Source organism: Astatotilapia calliptera, chromosome 9 (genome assembly GCF_964374335.1).
Source record: "Astatotilapia calliptera chromosome 9, fAstCal68.1, whole genome shotgun sequence".
In the NCBI taxonomy this organism is placed as follows: domain Eukaryota; kingdom Metazoa; phylum Chordata; class Actinopteri; order Cichliformes; family Cichlidae; genus Astatotilapia; species Astatotilapia calliptera.
The window spans coordinates 11,545,122-11,563,162 of record NC_137430.1 but is presented as its reverse complement, the minus strand read 5'-3'; the positions used below and the strand labels follow the sequence as shown (position 1 = coordinate 11,563,162).

Here is an 18,041-nt window from a genome sequence, read left to right as displayed (position 1 = left end):
TGTAATATTTCCAAATCAATTGGATTAGCGTTGATTTTATTATGCTGTAATTCCCTGAAGAGGTGCATTTCCAGCCGTTCTGCAAACTGAGTTGACATGTTTGAAATGGGAGATACTGTTGATAGCAGAAATTCAGAGTTGCTATGGAAAAACATCTTTGGAGTTTTCAAACCTAGTTTTAAGTTATTATAGTTATTATATATTCTTTCATTGTGAATATTTTCATGTACTTTCTAGCAGACACTAAAACACAATGGAAGGTGCACCAGGTTTGATTATGGATACAGTCTTTGATCAGACTCTCAAATTGTTTCACAGTCATTCACTTGGAAATATTAAATGGGACCTATTATCCTCATTTCTACTAACATATTTTTGATCTGGAGCTCTGCTAGAGGAGCTTTGCATGATTCACACTTGAAAATAATCCTGGCCCTCAGTGCAGCTGCTCAGTTCATCCTCCATCTAAAATAAGCTTCTTCCTCCTCCCTCTAAGCCCACATTTTTCTGATTGGCTGCCTCTAACGAACAGAAGGTGGGGACAGCAGGTGGGCAAGGCTCCTGAGCTCACAGCCAGAGCTGTGAGCATGACATGACCATAATAGGGAGATCTGCTCTTGTTGACATCATCAAAGCCAAGAGTATAAAAAAAAAGCTATTTGAAACTGAGTATTTAGAGCAAACAGAAGCCAGAGCGTTTGGATTGCACGTACACGCACCCATTACTCAAAAACTTTTGCGATGTTTACTATGAGCGTCTACTACTGCAGAATAATTCATGTGACAGAAAATAATGATTTTTTTTTCCTTTTAATGAGTCCGCTGGATACTGCGTTGTAAACCACCTCATGGTATGCGGAAAATATTTTTACTTTCAGCAGGCATAACAACGGCCACCCGCAATAAATGAAAGACTTTGTTTTGTTTACCAAGAATTTTAAGTAGCAGAGCTGCAAATATTATTACAAACTGAGCATGTGTCATGGGAAAATGGAAAACTTTGCAGATGTAGCAACACTTGAGGGGGTGTGGTTTAGTGATCAATGTGAGCAATGGCATATTACACCACCTCCTATCATTACAATGTGTCATTGTTTATTTTTGTTTTTGTTTCTTTTGGTTGTACATGAATGAAATGGGAGGACTTTTTGAAAGTGTGAAGAGGAGGAAATGTCTACTCCCAGAGAGGGGGGAAAAAAGTTTGGCAAAGTGAAGTTAGCGAAAAGTTGGTATGCAGAAAACATCAGGTGTTGCCCTGTGATGTTGTGCTGTGTGAGTGTATGACTTGTAAATCTGGGCTCCATCAAGGCATTCGGTGTTGCTTCACCATTTACACTGCCATCACAGGATGACGGGGGGCCCCCTCGGCTCCAGCCTCCCACAGGGTTTTCTGTAGATTTTTTTATTTTAAATTTGAAGCAGAACATTTCCTCCTTCACCATAAACTATGGCAAGGAACCTCAGAGAAGCTGAAGGATCGTTAATTTGTTTAAATGTGAACTCACATGTTGGACTGTGAAAGAGCAAATCAGAACATATTCCCTTACATGTATAAAACAAAGTCAATAGGAAAAGGGCTAACGTTTCATCCCGGGAAGCAAAAACATTATATTTCCCTCTCGTTCAGCTTTGGTTTCCAGATACTGAAATGATATATTCCGAGAAAATTGCTATTGAATATAAGTCAAGGAAGGGATGATCTCTCATAGCTCAGATTTAGCCTCTGAATATCTTTAAAAGTTCTTGCTATTGACTACAAGTCACCCAGAAATATCACGTTTTCTCACAGTTAAGTGGTCACCATACTCTAGGGACCGGAGACCTCACAAATAATATATACCAACCATGTTGGCCCTCACAGTCTGATTTCTGCTACACGGGAACGTTTTTCTTTTCTTTCTCCGTGTATTTTATTTAACAAAGGCATTTTTTTTAACCCTCTTTTCTCTCCTATAGCTCCATGGACTCAAAATCCCTCTTGTGGTAATGGGGGCTTTTGTTGCATTTCACAGTTCATCAGTTGAGGAAAATTATGGTCTGAAACACCCACACACCCCCTCCTGTCCTATAGCCGTCCCTGTTCTTCCTCCTCCTTTGTGCGCGAGGGGTTGGAGAATATATATGGAGATACAGTGGTTGGCTTCTGCAGAGATCCGTTGACTTTAAATGACTCTTTGACCCTCTAGTGTGGCTTTCCCCTCGGAGCTCACTTGGTTGAACACTGATTTTCTAAATATCCCCCTTCCCTCTTTGGGAACTGAATAACAAATGGCATTCATGAGCACAGGCCGATAGAGAGAAGTTTACAGAGCCCCGAGCATGGCATATGGTAGCATTCATATTTTGAGGCACTCATGTTTTCATTTAGCTGTGTTCGGGGGGGTTTTAATGTTAATTGCAGCAGATAAGGGGGTGTGTTCTGAATAGAGCAGTCCCAGTGATCCCATCCCTCATTTTTACCCGTCGTGGGGGGTCAGATCTTCCTACAGTTGTGGCAGACGCTCTCCCTCCTCTACTCAGCATTTCAAAGCAGCAGGGCCTCCCATCCCTTATCAGCACAATGAATACCTTGTGTTGTGTGACTAGTGTATGTGTGTGTGCCACTTTGCTTCTATTTGTGTCTGTACGTACAGACACACTTTGCTAAATTTTGAACTGCAGTTCACATTGTACTATTTCAGAAGGCTTTTCTATCTATTTTGGGATGTATGCTGCTGTATACTATACTAATGCAAAGTGATATGTGTTTTAAAAAAGCAGCACAACATGTCTGCAACATGTCAGAAATGATTAATTTCCACCTATATGCAACATAATTTTGTCCCTCAGCCAAATTCCTATGCTACCATTGCACTAACACCATTAGCATCATCATAGCAACACTGATTGTAGTTTAGTTGCACAATCTAAAAGTTATATCCTCAGTTATGTAGGTGTTTATTTAACCTTTATTGGCTTGTAATGTCTTTTCTATAATGCACTACTGTGTATTAGGACATGTCTCAGAGTCATTTGGAGGTGGATGGAGTTGATGGAGGGCATACTGTCACCACACCTTAGTAAACCACACTGTTTCATTCTTAATTGGACTAATGACTGGTGAAAAGATGGGGATTAACGTTTTCTCGCTGTGTTAACACAAAAATGAAATTGAGGTGCAATGTCCTGTATTTGGTGTCACGGTTTATTTTAATGGAAATGTAATATAAGAGATGCACATCTGAAATAATACAGGTCACTCATTCATTCTGAAAACTTAACTCTCAATAATTTCCTTATGATACAAGAAGGAAATGGATGGATGGATGGATGGATGGATGGATGGATGGGGATAGAAACCATGCAAAGTGTAGCTGTAGTATAAACACATGCAATAAGGAGTTGTAAAGCATATTGAAGCCGAGTCATCTGCTAACACAAGGGGCTGATATAACATCATCTAGTCAAAATGCATTAAAGAGAATTCGTTATTGTTTAACTCAGAAAAAAGAAGGGGGATATATTTTATGCACTTTCAAAGTTCTACTTGCTTGTTTAGACTCGCCCTATGAAACACTTCTCTCTTCTCAGACAGCTTTTAGGCCAACAGTGTCATTCTCCTTGTTCGAGGGAAATGTGAGTCGGTGCACTTCACCCTGGACAGGCTTTGAAAAAGACCCCTGGATTACATTGAGTGACAGATCCCAAACCATAAAATCTGTTATGTCTGGCCCGCACTGAGCACAGGGCAAACTCTAGATCAATAGCAACACTATCAGTGATGGAAATTGAATGCGGAATCTGAACGATGAGTACCCCCTCATGAACTGCATAAGAGCATTTTTCCAGTGCTCGTCTCAGTTATATTTCTCCCTGGCAGATGTGAGCACAGTCGCAGCTAAGAGAAAGTGTAAAGGTTGTTGGAACATATATTAAGAGTGGAGCATAAAGATAGAACTCAGAGAGATGAGCAGCAATGGATGGAATTGTTTTCAAAGTACAGAGTCGGCAGTCTTTTAAAGTGTTATTCCACTCACCTTATTTTCTTGTGCACTCAGCTTGATCTGACTCCGAAAAGTAATTTGACAGTTACCGCCATGTATCATTTTGGATAACTACCCGTTGGTAGTTTCAATCAGGCTGGAGTACTAGTTCGAAACCACGACAGAGAACAAAGTAAGAAACATGAAGTGACGACTGGGCTATGAACTCTCTTATCAGACCCATAAAAGCACATATATAAGAATGATAAAAAAAATACCAAAAAAGAAACTATATGAGCTGTCATGGAGTTTTTAGCCATTTGAACTTTTGGGAGCACATTATAATGGCTTGTCTGTGCACTCTCCTACACATGACCGAGTTGCTTTGTAAGCTAGCATCTGCCCCGCAGAGGGAACTGGAGTGGTCAGCGCACAAGACAAAGACCTGGAAAATGTGCTTGCTTAATTAAAGAAGGGGAATAACCAGTGCAGCTATTTACACCTAATTCTGACATAAATCTGCAGTTATCGCACTGGCGAGACTGTTCTCTCCCCAATTTAGGAAGTACCCGAGAGCTTTTCCTTAATAAGCAATCCTCCTGATTAAGCCCAGGCAGGAGTATATTTCTGTGGGAGAGAAAAGGACAAGAGAGGCTGAATTTAACTAGAGGGGACGTAGTTAGCAAAATGTCGTCACGGATATTGAGATGGTTAGCATTTTATTAACCCGAGTCAGGACAGAGAGAGCAAGTGGTAAATTGGGTGTAGACTTGCGCTGTCTCTAGGACTTTGGCCTAAGGGTGCTGGGATATAGACACTTGGTATTTCACCCTATCCATCTCCCAAGCCATCTCAAACTCAGGCAATACCGTCTGCCTCAGTCCATTGCTCCTCTAATTAGCAAGTTGTTTTATTTCCTGTGGCTACCAAACTAGTTTCCTGACTTTTTTTTTTTCAGGCCTTGCCATCTGCATTGCGAGGACATGCATTCAAAGCATCTCCCTCAAGGTGTCAGACACTTGTCACAGAGGCATGATGTGACAAGGGTGCAAACGGTAATCTGTTCATTATGTTCACAAGGATAGTGAGCGATTGAGTGGCTGGCATGGAAATGCATTTTACATCCCCTCTGTCTGCACATCAGACGCTCTAAATGAAATTATTCAGTTAGAGGTGCCAGCCATTAACTGTTACTCTGGGACACACATTGTTGTCACATTGAAGGCTCTCTTTCAACGACAGTCAGCGCCGCTTCAGATTATTCCCCCACCGTAAACACGAGGGCAATACGCCAAGCTGCAAACACAGTGGCGGGGCGCATTGGTGTTTGATATGACTGCAGTACCCCTCCTTGCCTGAATTCCCTTGGATTTCATCAAGGGTTTTCTTCTACCTGTATTATTAGCTGGCTTTCTGGCTTGCCATCACCATTGTCACTTTAGAGAGTAAAAAGATACTGAGAAGTAGACAATTACAAATTAGTTTTCAGTACATTAATATTTTTTTTCTATGTAGTTACAAGATCTGTTTTCCTTCTTACGTTACTGCATTGCTGACTGTATGCTAACTCTAGCGTCACTGAGTTAGCATACATGCATATTTGCCTTTTCTGATCCTAGAGAATTTTAATTGAACAATGTCTTCATAAACTGCTTGAGCCAAATGACAACTTTGATTAAACTCTACATTTCATGATAGATAAGAATGAAACCTCCCATATCTGTGTGCTTAACTTCCACAGCTCTACATAGGTTAGCTTAGCTTAGCTTAAAAACTGGAAACCGGTCAGTAGAAACTGGACTTGGAAAGGGAGAGGAGTTACAACAGCTCATTTCAGATGGTGGATGAATTGTGAGGTCAGTTTAAGTTAAATAAGGGCGACACTAGTGGAGTCCCACAAAATGTTTTATTCATTGGAAGATCATTGTTTTTCATGTTAGAGCTGCTGACTAGACTTCATAACAGTCACTTTGACTAACACATGGCATCGCTAGTGTCACCGATTCCCACCATGTCAGGCGTGTAGCAACATTGTGTCTCACACTGTGGCTTTTCCCCCTTCTTTTTCTAAAAATTGAGTGTGCACTTTGGCTGTCAGTAATTCTGAAGTCATTTTCAATTTAGCTCTGCAACGACTGAGCAATTTGTTTTAGTCCCAGCTGAATAAAATACGTCCGTGCTAATAATCCTAATTAGCTCCCCTAATGTACCCCCGCCCACCCTACACACTCCTCTAAACACTCCCTCTGGTGTGCAATTGAGGTTGGAACCTATTCAGCCACTACCTCTAATCTGTCTGCCTGATGAAGAGTTTCAGCCACTACAAGAGGTAAAAGTGTTGCTGTTGAAACTCGTATTTAGCACAATAAGAACTTTATAACCTTATTTTACCTCACAAAATGAGATATAGTTTTACCGTTTATTATTATATTATGTTTGTGAACAGTAAATATGCACTTGCAGAAATGCTGTGTGACTTTAGTTTGCCTTGATGGATTGCCTTGAGTTAGAGCTGCACCACAATAGTTTGCAGCAGAGGAAAGTGATATTGGTGAACCTTTGACTTCTTGTGTTGTGCAGAGTTGTGAAACTCATAGCTCATGGGAGACGTACAGCTCAAATTGATCTCAGACAGGCTGGACCAGTAAATCTATGGTGTAATAAACTGTGTGAAAAGTAGCATTTAATTTAACCTGTTTACAAACCAGATGATGAACAGCATGAGATATCTTGCAATTTTGACAAACAGCAAATGTAACATTTTTATAAGTAAACAACTTACATTGTATGATTATAAAAATGTATCCAGATTTAGTAATAATAATTACTTTTCACATTTTGCACTGCCAAACGGTGGGCAGCCTAACTCGCCCCTCTGGCATGCATGTTCTGCAGGCCGTACCTGTGATCTGGTGCCACCATGCGATTTGGAGGTTTGTGGTTGTGACTTAATTCTCTTCTATATACTACTAATACTATAACTACTATATTAATTTGTGGATAATGTGGTGCATCTATTCAGGTCCATAATGAAAAACTGAAAGAGTGTATTGATCTTTTAGTTTTAAAAAAAACTTTATCAGTATTTTTGGTTTCTGGAAAAATACATGCAAATACATGTAATTCCACCAGACTTTGTGCTTATCAATAACTAGCAAATATTACATGATAACCATACAGGATTTTACATTCTGTTGTTGGTATTTTATCATCCTTAAGTAGTCTAACCCAAACCAGTTTAAGACCAAGCAGTTTTTGCTTGATTATTGGAGACAAGGTATTAATAGCCGTTAACCCTTAGGAGAATATTGCTTACATTTTAGATTTTAGATGCCAAATTTCCTAAACAGCAAACATTTGATTTATAATCAGGATCGGTATCAGGCAGTGTATGGAAGATTGGCCGTGAGTATGGGTTCCTGTATTTTGAGCTTTGCCCAAGAATTCTTCTGCAACATTATTGTTGCCAAATTTTAGCAGCTGTCGTGAGAAATTAAATCCATCATAGTACTTCATTGTCTTAAGTCTGAGCTAGAAATAGAATAATGATTAAGTTGAGGAAGTATCAAAATGATCCTCACAAAGAAGAAGCACAACTGATGGTGAAACAAAAAACCAAGACATCCATATTTACAGCTTTTCTCCTCATGTTAATGATATAACTAAGCAAAACCTGGCTCAAGCTCCTGATTTATTGCTAGCGATGCTTTTGAACCTGCGGAAGTGCTTTGGGGGAATAGATCATAAAAGCCAACGTGTGTTTGTGTGTTTGTTGATGTGTGTGGCTGCGTCTCACTGTGTATCCGGGTGCCATGTGGCACTGAGCGACTCGGCTTTGCTCTGCCAAGAGATAAGAACACAGGGTAAGCTGCTCGCTGCGCCAGCCTACTGGATTTCACCTCTGAATCTTCTTTGTTGGAAGTTGTAGGGCTGCTCTATTTCTAATGTGACAGTTCTTGCAGAGTGCCATATTGACTTTATGTACTGTATATGTTCAGCGCAAGAAGCTATTTGAAATACATTATCAATGACAAAGCACTTGAGAGCAGTTAAAAAAGCAGTTAAATCCTGCCATGGCAAGAAATGGTAGGGTTGTTAAATCATTGTGCATCGAGGACAGCTTCACATGGCGGTTTGGGATATTAGCGTGTAATAGGTAGGTCTAATTGTTTTAATTATGAAAGTACTTTAAACCTAAGCACCTTATTTCATTCCAGCTCGGCCGTGTGATAGATACTGTTTAATCTGTTATTTTAGATCAGTACAGAGAGGGGAAAAAAGGGGGAGACTGGCTCCTGAAGTAAAGGTGTTAGACTGTTGTGCTGACTGGATGCATGCCTTGCAGAAGATTTCTGCCAGTGAAATGTTGGCAGCAGTCAGCAAACGGGTCGGCAACAAGAGGGGAGTGCCTGCTGGGAAGTGGAGGTGGAAGCTGGCATATGGTTGATGGTGCTCACCAGTGCTTACCCTTGTTAGGCCGCCTTTTTAGCTTGTTTCGTGTGTGCAGAACTGAGATAATTTTCAGGTTCTTATATTGTTAGGCAGCAGGGTCAGTGAGCACGCAGTGTCATGCCAGTCATTTACCAAAATTATCCAGCAATTAATTCCAATATTTTTAGACTAATCTTTCATTTGCTAAATATAGACTTCTTCTATATTAAGGGTTACCAGCTGGATTAATGGGTGTATCTGGATATAGCTGGAGAAAAGGAGGAGCTGTCTAATTGAAGAAAAGGGGTGATTGGTTAACAGGAAATGTTGCCTTTATGTGATTTAGTGCAGTCTTGTCTGCGTTTTGGTGTCTTTGCCTTTGCACTGCTACAAGATCAGACTCTTAATCAAGGCTAAATCTTGACCTTTTTGTGGACCTATTTACTCTTCATTTGTGCATTTGAAGGTGTACATTTCACTGGCTATGGAGAGGGAAGTTGTGTCTGCCTTAGCTTTCAAAATCCTTATTTTGTTGTCTTCACTTTTATAGAAGATGGGGACCTGTGCTGTGACCACCTGCAATCAGCTGCTATCTTCATTTTGACACGCTTTGAAGTGTGTTGCTACACGACGGCGATTGAAGTGCAAAATGACCTTGCCTTTATGTGGGAATATAGGCAGGATATAATCAATTGAAAACCATTTGAGTCAAGTATCCTGTTACAAAGAAGCGTATCATAAATGAATTTCGCTCTTCTGCACAGACCAACTCCATCTGACTCCATGTTGGCAGTCTGTCTGCATTTATAAATTAGACAGGAGTTATTTACAAACTTCACTCATCTGTGTGAGAGTGATTGCAGTCACTCTAAGTCCAGCTGCAATTGTTTGCAGACAGGTTGCCTCCCACCAGGTGAACTGTGCAATCACCTTGTTTTCTTACTGTTGTGTGAATGAGCAATAATTTGCTGATAAGACCTACTCAGGGTGAAAGAAGGTAAAGAGAAAACATTAAAAACACATTTAAACACAGAGCGCTTTGTTTTAAATATGATATGAAAGATTCCAGAAAAAATAGTTTTGTTCCATGCTTGCATCCGAGTTGCTAACTTTTATGTGTCTTTTATATTTGGGAAGCTTAAGCAGCAGCCAATGGTTGAGAATGTACTACTGCAACTTTGTGAAGAAAGCCAACACAGAACATGCTGATTAAAAATGGAACAGTGACAACGTAAAGGAAAAAATTTATAAATGTTTTTATTTTTTTCTATTAAAGGAAAAATCTGAGCCCTTGACCCCTACAGTGGGACTGTCTTATGTTGTATATTTAAGACTTGAGGAGTCGCTGAATTATGAAGTGTGAAAATGATGTAACCCATATGCTGGGGTTTCCAGAGCTCTTCACAACCATCATCAAAACACCAAATAAGGGAATGTTGTTTTGGCGGCATGATGTCTCAACCAGGAGAGCCTTAGACTCACTGCCAGCACACTGAAGCTACTCCAGCAGTGTGCAGCAGCCCCACAGCTACTCACATACTCCTTAGTGGTTTTTATTTTTCATCACTTTGTCCAAATGTTGCTACAGCACACCTTTCTAACTGCTAGTTCCACTTAAAAACAACACTTTTTGGTGCTATGGGTAGAGGATCCCAGTTGTCGCCTTTACACTTTAACATGTTAAACTAACATAACAAATCTAGTTAACCCTCTGTGACCACCATGAATGCTACCTGAAAGAATTACAGTACACATGAAAACTAAACTTTACTCTATTTTTGGCTAGTTTTCACCAATCCAGTGTTGACTTTGTTGTAGCATGGTTTTTGTGTTTTCTTTAGCAGTTTTGATGGATGATAAAATAATTTTTTTATGAATATTCAGAAGAGAAACTTTTACTTGAAGGGCTAGTAGAAGTATGATATAGGTTTGAGTGACAGCCACTAAACACCCCAAACAAATCCCTTCTGGACACCGCCTGGCTGCCTCCAGCACAACAATTTAAATCCCACCTGATAATACCTCTTGTCGTGCTGACAGCTGTCATCAAGTCAGCCATGTTCACTGTTTAGTTCGCTTTTTAAATTAGCGAGTGGATATTCTCACAATGGTCTTTGTTTTTCCTCTGCAGAAAAAGAAAAAAGTACACCCTGAGGGAATGCAGCCAGGCATGGCGCGAGTTGTGTTCGCGTTGCTGAAAATTGACAGGCAGTTTGATTTGACATTTGCAGCAGTTTACTGCCACCATTAACAAAGTTCTGAGTATTTCGGTTTGGATTTGCTGCGTATGAACAGTGCTTAATCTCTTTCTTTTGTACTGTATATGGTGCAAACTGTCTTCTACCATATGTGCTTTAATCTTCTTCATTATAGAAATGATGAAGCCTTGATCTCCCGCATAAGCACTGCCCACTTAGTAGTCAGGACAAGCTAGATGAGTACAGGGGACAAAAACTTTGAAAAAACACTCCAGATAAAGTTATATTTTTGAACCGTTTGACAGCTCAGTGAAATATCTAACAAAGGAAAGTTTGATTTGTAGCTTTGCAGTCATTTAAATGACTAACAGGTGTGGTTTTGCATTCAGAGTTTAAAAAAAGGCGAAGACAACTATGCAGTAATTTGGACTTAGTTGAGCTGTCAGCATAGCTGCTGGGTGTCATATCAATTTCTGTTAAGCATCAAAACGCTTGTAGACCTCAGCTGCATGCAAAATAGCAAAAGAATCATTATGTTAAATCACACCAGCATTACGGCAGTGATTTAGGCTCATTGTTGGCCATAAAACGCAGCGTAAGTGGAGCCTGTGGAGTTATCAGCTAATGTTCTGAAACAGACAAACAGTAATATTTTATTCTGCTGAAAGACGTGGAGGGCTGAGGCAGACCAACCTGTAAACACTGGACTCTCCCATTAGCCATAGACCATACCTGCAGGAGATGAACCAGTGTTCGTGACCTGTGTTTTGGATGTGTGCAGAGGTCCTGTGCTGAGGGCTAAATAGATGTACTCAATTTCACAGAGTCTCTTGAAGGTAGAGATCTAAAGCTGAGATCTGGATGTGAGTTGGCTCGTGTGAAGCACGCTGAGGTGAGGAGCAGACTACCCTGAATTATTGACAGCCAGCCTGGCTGCTGATCACACCCTTCCTACTCCCCTGGTAGAGAGATCCTGCTGTGAGGAGCTACAGGTTTGGGTAAAAACACCAGGATTTCTCTGTAGCGCTCCTCTTCGTCGCTCTCTTTCACTGTGTCGTTTTTGTTCACTGGTTCGTCTTTCCTTAATAAAGCTGTTAGACTCTTTTGATTTTATTCACAATTTTAATCTTTTTCTTTTTTCTTGCAAACATCTGCTTTACAAAACATTTTTTTCTCTTCCTTACCTGATTTACAATGGAGTCTATGCTTCCAGCTCATTTAATGCAGCCTCACATATGTCTGAATCAAGGCTGTGATGTACAAACAGCAAACCTTTAGTAACAGAATTCACAAAATAAAGCCACAAGTCTTTCTTTTTTTACTCCACATCTGAATATCTGGATGAATAACTCAGCATCCCTCGCAGGAGAGCGAGGGTTAAGAATCAGGCCATCTGTCCGGTCTCTCCAGCTTGTGTCAGCATCACTGAGGAAAACAAAAAGAAAGAACAAAATTATCAACATTTTGTATTGTCATATGCATTGTCTGCATTGCTAACTGTATGTCTTGTCATTAAACTGATCATATTTTAGGATTAGATTTTAGATTTATTTTTGTGGCAATAAATGTGTATTACACGTCCTGCAAATGAAAAAAGTGTATTTCCCAATTGTCTTTGATTTTGGTTTATTAAAAAAAGCTTGTTTCTAATCTGAAAATACACAAAAATCCAACAAAAAAGGCAGCACTTAGCATACACATAGATCTGTGTGGAGACTGCACATTAAGCTTTTTGTAAATGGCACCGACTGTGTATTATATATGGACTGCACACCACTTCTATAGAGCATCCTTTGCATGCCTGCTTTCTATGCTTCTGCACAGCTCAGCATAGTTTTCCATCTTCTAGTCTGTTAAGCATCAGAATAAACTCTTACACTTAAAACATCCAATTCATGAACCTGTAAAGTGTAAAAACGTCACCAAGTGTTTGAGTTTTTGAAAGTTTACAATCCAAAAATATCAGACTTGAAATTTGTATGTTTTTATTTGATAATTCTTTGGTCATTCAGTGTAAATAAAGGGTTTCATTGTTGGGAGAAAGTTGGATCTATGGAAAACTGTGTTGCCCACTTGGAGATCCTACAGTATGCGTTGACGTCCCCTGCCAGAACATGAACAGTTCAGTTTTCATTTCTTTCCACGTGCCACGGCTAATTTTCAAGACTTTCTTGATATTTGGGAGATTTATTAATTCACATAGATTGGCTGCCACGTTCCTATTAAGAAGTTAAATTTGGGAGGAGGTTTGGCTTGGCCGTTCATTCTAGCTGCCAACAGACTCTCTCCAAGGGTTTCAGTCTGGAACTGCAGGCAGACACACACACTGAAACACAGTGCAGAGCCAGTGAAACGAAACAGCTTTCAGTGTGCGTGTCAGTGCAAGTAGCCTTGTGTGCTGTGGCTTCTTTTTGTGGATTAAGTAATATATGAAAACACCAAGATTTCTGCTAGCTGTCAGTGATTTGTTTTTTGTTATTTTGTATCTTCATCCAAATGCTACAAGACAAATTTGATTTTGTGCTCCACAGTCACTGAGTTTACATAATACTGAAAACCTGTTGGCAATGATAACGTGCCTAAAATGAGAAGGTCTGGGTGTTGGCTTTGGAAGCTTCTATGTAAATGTCACCAAATGCTCAAAGTATTTTGATGTGTGTAAACTTCCCTAAGAAAATTGAAATGAAACATTTTTTATTTTTATTAGTATTATTATTATTATTTCACTGAGTGTTCAGTTTGCCCCTGTAGGTTTGAAGGCCACAGGTTACCTTTGTTCATGTTTGACTGAGGAGATTTTATTAGCGTGCCTGTGGGAATAGTGAAACACACTGTCCAAAAATATGTCACATTATCCTACTGCAAAGCAGCAACCTGTCAGCTTGCATGCAGGGTTGTGCGGATCAGAACAGAGCATCACATGTGATAGGCCTAAAGGTCTGATATGTGATCAGACCTTTAGGCCTAACTCTGCCAGATGATTCTCCACTGGAGAGAAATGCCTTTGTGGCCCTTACTTTGAGCAGAGTGTCACTGTCTGGTTGAAAGAAGAAAAAAAAGGCTTTCTTATAGTTGAGTGCATATTTTTTTCCTTCATAACATTCTATTACACTCAAATTAACTGTGAAATATTGAACTAATTAGACTGTTATAGTTTCAGGACCATGGACAGAGCATGTGGGTTTCATTGTGATGCCATGAGTTGTGCTGTAGCACATAACAGGTTTCAACTGGTGGACCTACACATATTCAGCTGCATGCAGTATGTTAGATCACACACACACACACACACACACACACACACACACACACACACACACACACTGTTAACACATGTATGTTTTGTTTCTGTTTTTTCCCCTTAAAGGGATTATAGTTGTCTTAATACAAGACTGCTACAGACTCTGCATGGTTCACAGTCAGACGTAGATCAGAGGCTGTTAATTACTGAAGCCTGTTTTCATTATAACTACTCTGTCTGTCACTGCCACATGACTACATTTAACATATACATCTATGGCCTACATTTTTATGCTTTTCTAATTATAATTCACACTGTGCCTATCCTGTTAGCATACCTTAAAAAAACAACAGCTGAATATCATCTTTGATATTCCACCAAGGGGAGGGCCAGAGGGGGCACTGGCCCTCTGGCCCTCCCCCCAACAAGACTGTCCTATGTTGGAAATAATCCAAATAGATGTGAGCACAAGACTGTGGAAGGCATCGAGTTGAAACACAAACTTGATATTTATTCCTGCTTAAAACAGATTATTATGGATTTCAAAATGTATTTGGTTTTCATATGTACCTATTTTCAGTGATATTAACTAGCAGGGAATTATTTAGACATATAATTCTTTTCTCTCTTTCTTTTTGACATATTTTTCAAGTAATCTATATTTGACAACAGCACAATAAAAGAAAAAATTCTGTTTTTGTTCTGTTGGTGTGTCACCCCAATATTTTCAGTAGTTCCCATATGGCCACCCATATGAAAAAATTCTGGAGGCACCACCGCTTACTCTGTGACCTTGCTCAAAATTGCATAACTGTTGGCAGGTTGGACTCGTGACATTGAAATGAACTGACTGCACCTTTGTTTAAAAAACAGCAAAATATTTGTTAGTCACCTGTAATCAGCAAGATTGTACCCACATGCTAATTTGCCCTGTTTAGTAAATCCAGCCAAAAGATTTCTCCATATATATATATGACCATATGGACATTAACATCATATGTCCACATACAAATGTGTGTAAAGGTTTTACACTAGCCCCAGCTGATGATAATGTGATATAATAGGAACTTACATATCATCATCAGTATCACCAAATCTGACTCATTATTGATGTGAGTACACACAGTACACCAAATCTACAAACCCACACATCCAGGCAGTGGGATGACAGCGCCCAAGAGATTAAATCCATAGGGAAGGCTGAATTACAGCCAGCGCTCATTCCCATCAATACTGTTGAGTCAGAGGAAAGCTTGAAGTTTGATCTTCCTTCGTGATATACATTATCTTCTGTTTTGCACTGCACCACTGACACCTTGTTTATGTTGAAAGAAATGCCAGGTTGAGTGGTGTTGACACTGTCAATCCCCCCTCTCTCATAAAAAATCTGCTGTTATTTGCTTTGCTCTGCACACTGCATCCGATAATGTGTCTTAATTGTCGATGGTGTTTTAGTACAAACATTGTTTCAAACATTCAAATAGTCTGTTCAGCCTAATAGTAAACTATGTTTACTTCTTGTATGCATCATTTGAACTAGGAATTTTTCCCTTCGGCATCCATTGCCTTTTTCATTGCCACCTCTTCCCTGCCAGCATGTTCTCCCTCGCCAGTAACAAAACTAGGCCAGCCGAAGAGAGTAGGCACAGAGCAGTTTGCCGGTGTAGTTGAAATGAGAGATAAAGGCTGAAGTCAAACAGGCGGTGGCAAGGCAGAGCATCGTCGCTTGTTTCCCAAGTTGCATCCGAGAGCTGTCGAGGCGTTCGCTTCCTGCCATGTTTAGCGTTGTGACAGAGCATTTGTAACACCTCCGCCCATGGCTTCCACAACTCTGTCACGTCAGATGAAATCAACTTTCAGAGAGGAGAGAGGTAAAAGAAGAGGTGGTGGAGGAGGGAAAGGGAGGAGGCACATAGAGGAGTCAGAGCAGGATATTTTTCTGCTTAGCGAGGAGATGCTGGCGATGAAAACACTGCACCCCAGTTTCACTATGTATTATTATTGTTGTCAGTCACAAGCAAAAAATAAAATAAAATCTTACTTGTGCCCCGGGTGTGTGTGGACGTGGAGGGAAGTGCAGAATACCTGAACAGGAATCCAAGGGTGAGAATAAACAGGAAAAGCACACTGAGAAGGGAAACGGTGGTTGTGCGTTAAGTGCATGGGAATTAAACAACCACGGTGTTTATAGATACTGTCCTGAATGAAAATAGCAGACCACTGAGGTGTGTTACAAAAGTTTGCTGTCTGTGTGCTGGAAATGCACAGTTATTGTTAAAACAGGTAAACAGCAAAAACAGAGGAAAAGGACTTTGTTAGCCCTTATTGCTCAAAAGGAGAAAAATCCCCCAACTAGAATGCCTTGCAGTCGGTTCCCACAAAGACCACATATATTTGTCTCCATCCTGGCTTCTTTGGAGAACAGAGAAAAATAAGGAAGCATAGAGCCTGTGGGCTGAAGTAGAACATTGATTCTGAAAATCTACTTCTCCCCATGATGAGCAAGAGGATTTCAGCATTGAAGCACGCCTATATTTGATAGTTTTGTAGTATTTATCAAAATAAACCTCACCTGTTCATCTCACCATCCATGTTATTCTACACAGACAGCCTCATTTACACATAGAACACCACAGATGGTAATATATGGTCAGTAGCTGAGACCTGGAGATCATCACTGTATTGGGATTTCATTCTAGTGACAGTCAAGTCATAGACACCGGGCACACAATCTGTCAAGTGTAGCTCATAAAATACAAATTAGCTTTTTAATTAAGCATAGCAAAATATTCGTGTGTGACTTAACTCGACAGAACAATACAATGAACCTTTATTAGAATTTGAAAGTCATTTACAGATCCTCTTGATCTTTTACTTGTAGCTACAGGTGTTCAGTTATGCAGTTAATCGAGGGCTTATTTTGTTTGGAGAGAAAGGGTTTGGGGTGTTCTGTGTTACCTGTGATTACACCTGTGCACCACCAGGGTTTGTTGGTGTACACACATTGTGACGCACAGGAGAAATGTATAAATCAAAGCCCATGCTAGAAGTAATTGCGCACATGAATTATATGTGAGGTTCGAGGCTGTCATTCACATACGCTTGATTTCATTAATTAATGACCCTCTTTGTGGCTGTACCTAGTAATTTATGAGTCACTTGCAAATGCACACGTGTGGTGCTTTGGGTAAAATGCCATATTGTGCATGTAGGAATCCAACTTCTTAACATCAACATATGTGTTTCTAACCCAAGTAAAGAAATATTCCTCCAGCACAAATATTTCCTCGGCATCTTCTTTAATGGGCATCCTCAGAGTTTAAAAATATACGTTGAAATCTGTCTGTGGTTGCACAAATGCAGTTTTGATTGCTTACATTTCTGTAGGATTTCATAAATAGTCAAGGACCAAAATAGGGCATGGGAGCCTGCAGTCAGCACTGTTCTTTCATATTACAACCCCAGTCTACAAAAACCTGCTTCTAACACCTTTACAAACAAGGAACGGTAGAGCTGGGGGAGATTACTTTATTCTATGTCCCAGATCAGATTGTACACTGTAAGAATTTAGCAGTTACTGTATTTAAAAGAGCTAAAGAAATGGACTAAAAGCTGATGGTGACAGATTCCCAGGACAGTTAGTGAAAATCTGAATGGTGTTTGTTACACAATTCCCACAGAGTTAGGGATTATATTAAAACACATGCACACACAGACAGACACACACACGTACTAAATAAATACACATACTTTGACTTTGTTCTAGCATCTGTCAGACAGTAGACTTGTCTGAAGTCTACCAATCAGCTCTAACTTAGTGTGACTCTTCCCCTGTAGGGCTGCCAATCAGAGAAGCAGCTCATTAGCGGAGAAGCTGCTTATACTCCACTTGTGCTAAGTTTAAAAAAGCACCTCAGAAGAAGCAGAAGCAAAACGCCTGTCAATGTTCAGTTTTAACTTTTTGATATTTAAATGAATACGAATACGTTTTTTGGACATCAACACCTACAGATGGTAAAGTTTTTTTCCGATTTTTACATTTTTTTAGACGAGAGATCAGAAAAAAACCATTAAATTTAACACTCAGACTTTTGTGGAGGTCATTATGGATCATTGATTTGATGGGCAGCGGGGGTTTAAGCCTGAGCTGTTTTGCAAAGGTGTTTTTTTTTCCATTTACTTATCCTCCCTTAATCTAGGACTTGACAG

At 39.9% G+C, this 18,041-nt stretch overlaps 1 protein-coding gene and 1 long non-coding RNA gene across 7 annotated transcripts in view; both read left to right on the top strand.

Annotated features, from left to right (window-relative positions):
• The window catches only part of ntng1a (netrin g1a), a 125,760-nt gene that overhangs the window by 22,909 nt on the left and 84,810 nt on the right, over positions 1-18,041 (top strand). The window lies entirely within an intron of this gene.
• On the top strand, positions 7,890-12,634 carry LOC145430830 (uncharacterized). Its single transcript, XR_013911152.1, has 2 exons — positions 7,890-8,118; positions 8,944-12,634. It is a non-coding gene; the product is annotated as an uncharacterized LOC145430830 (long non-coding RNA).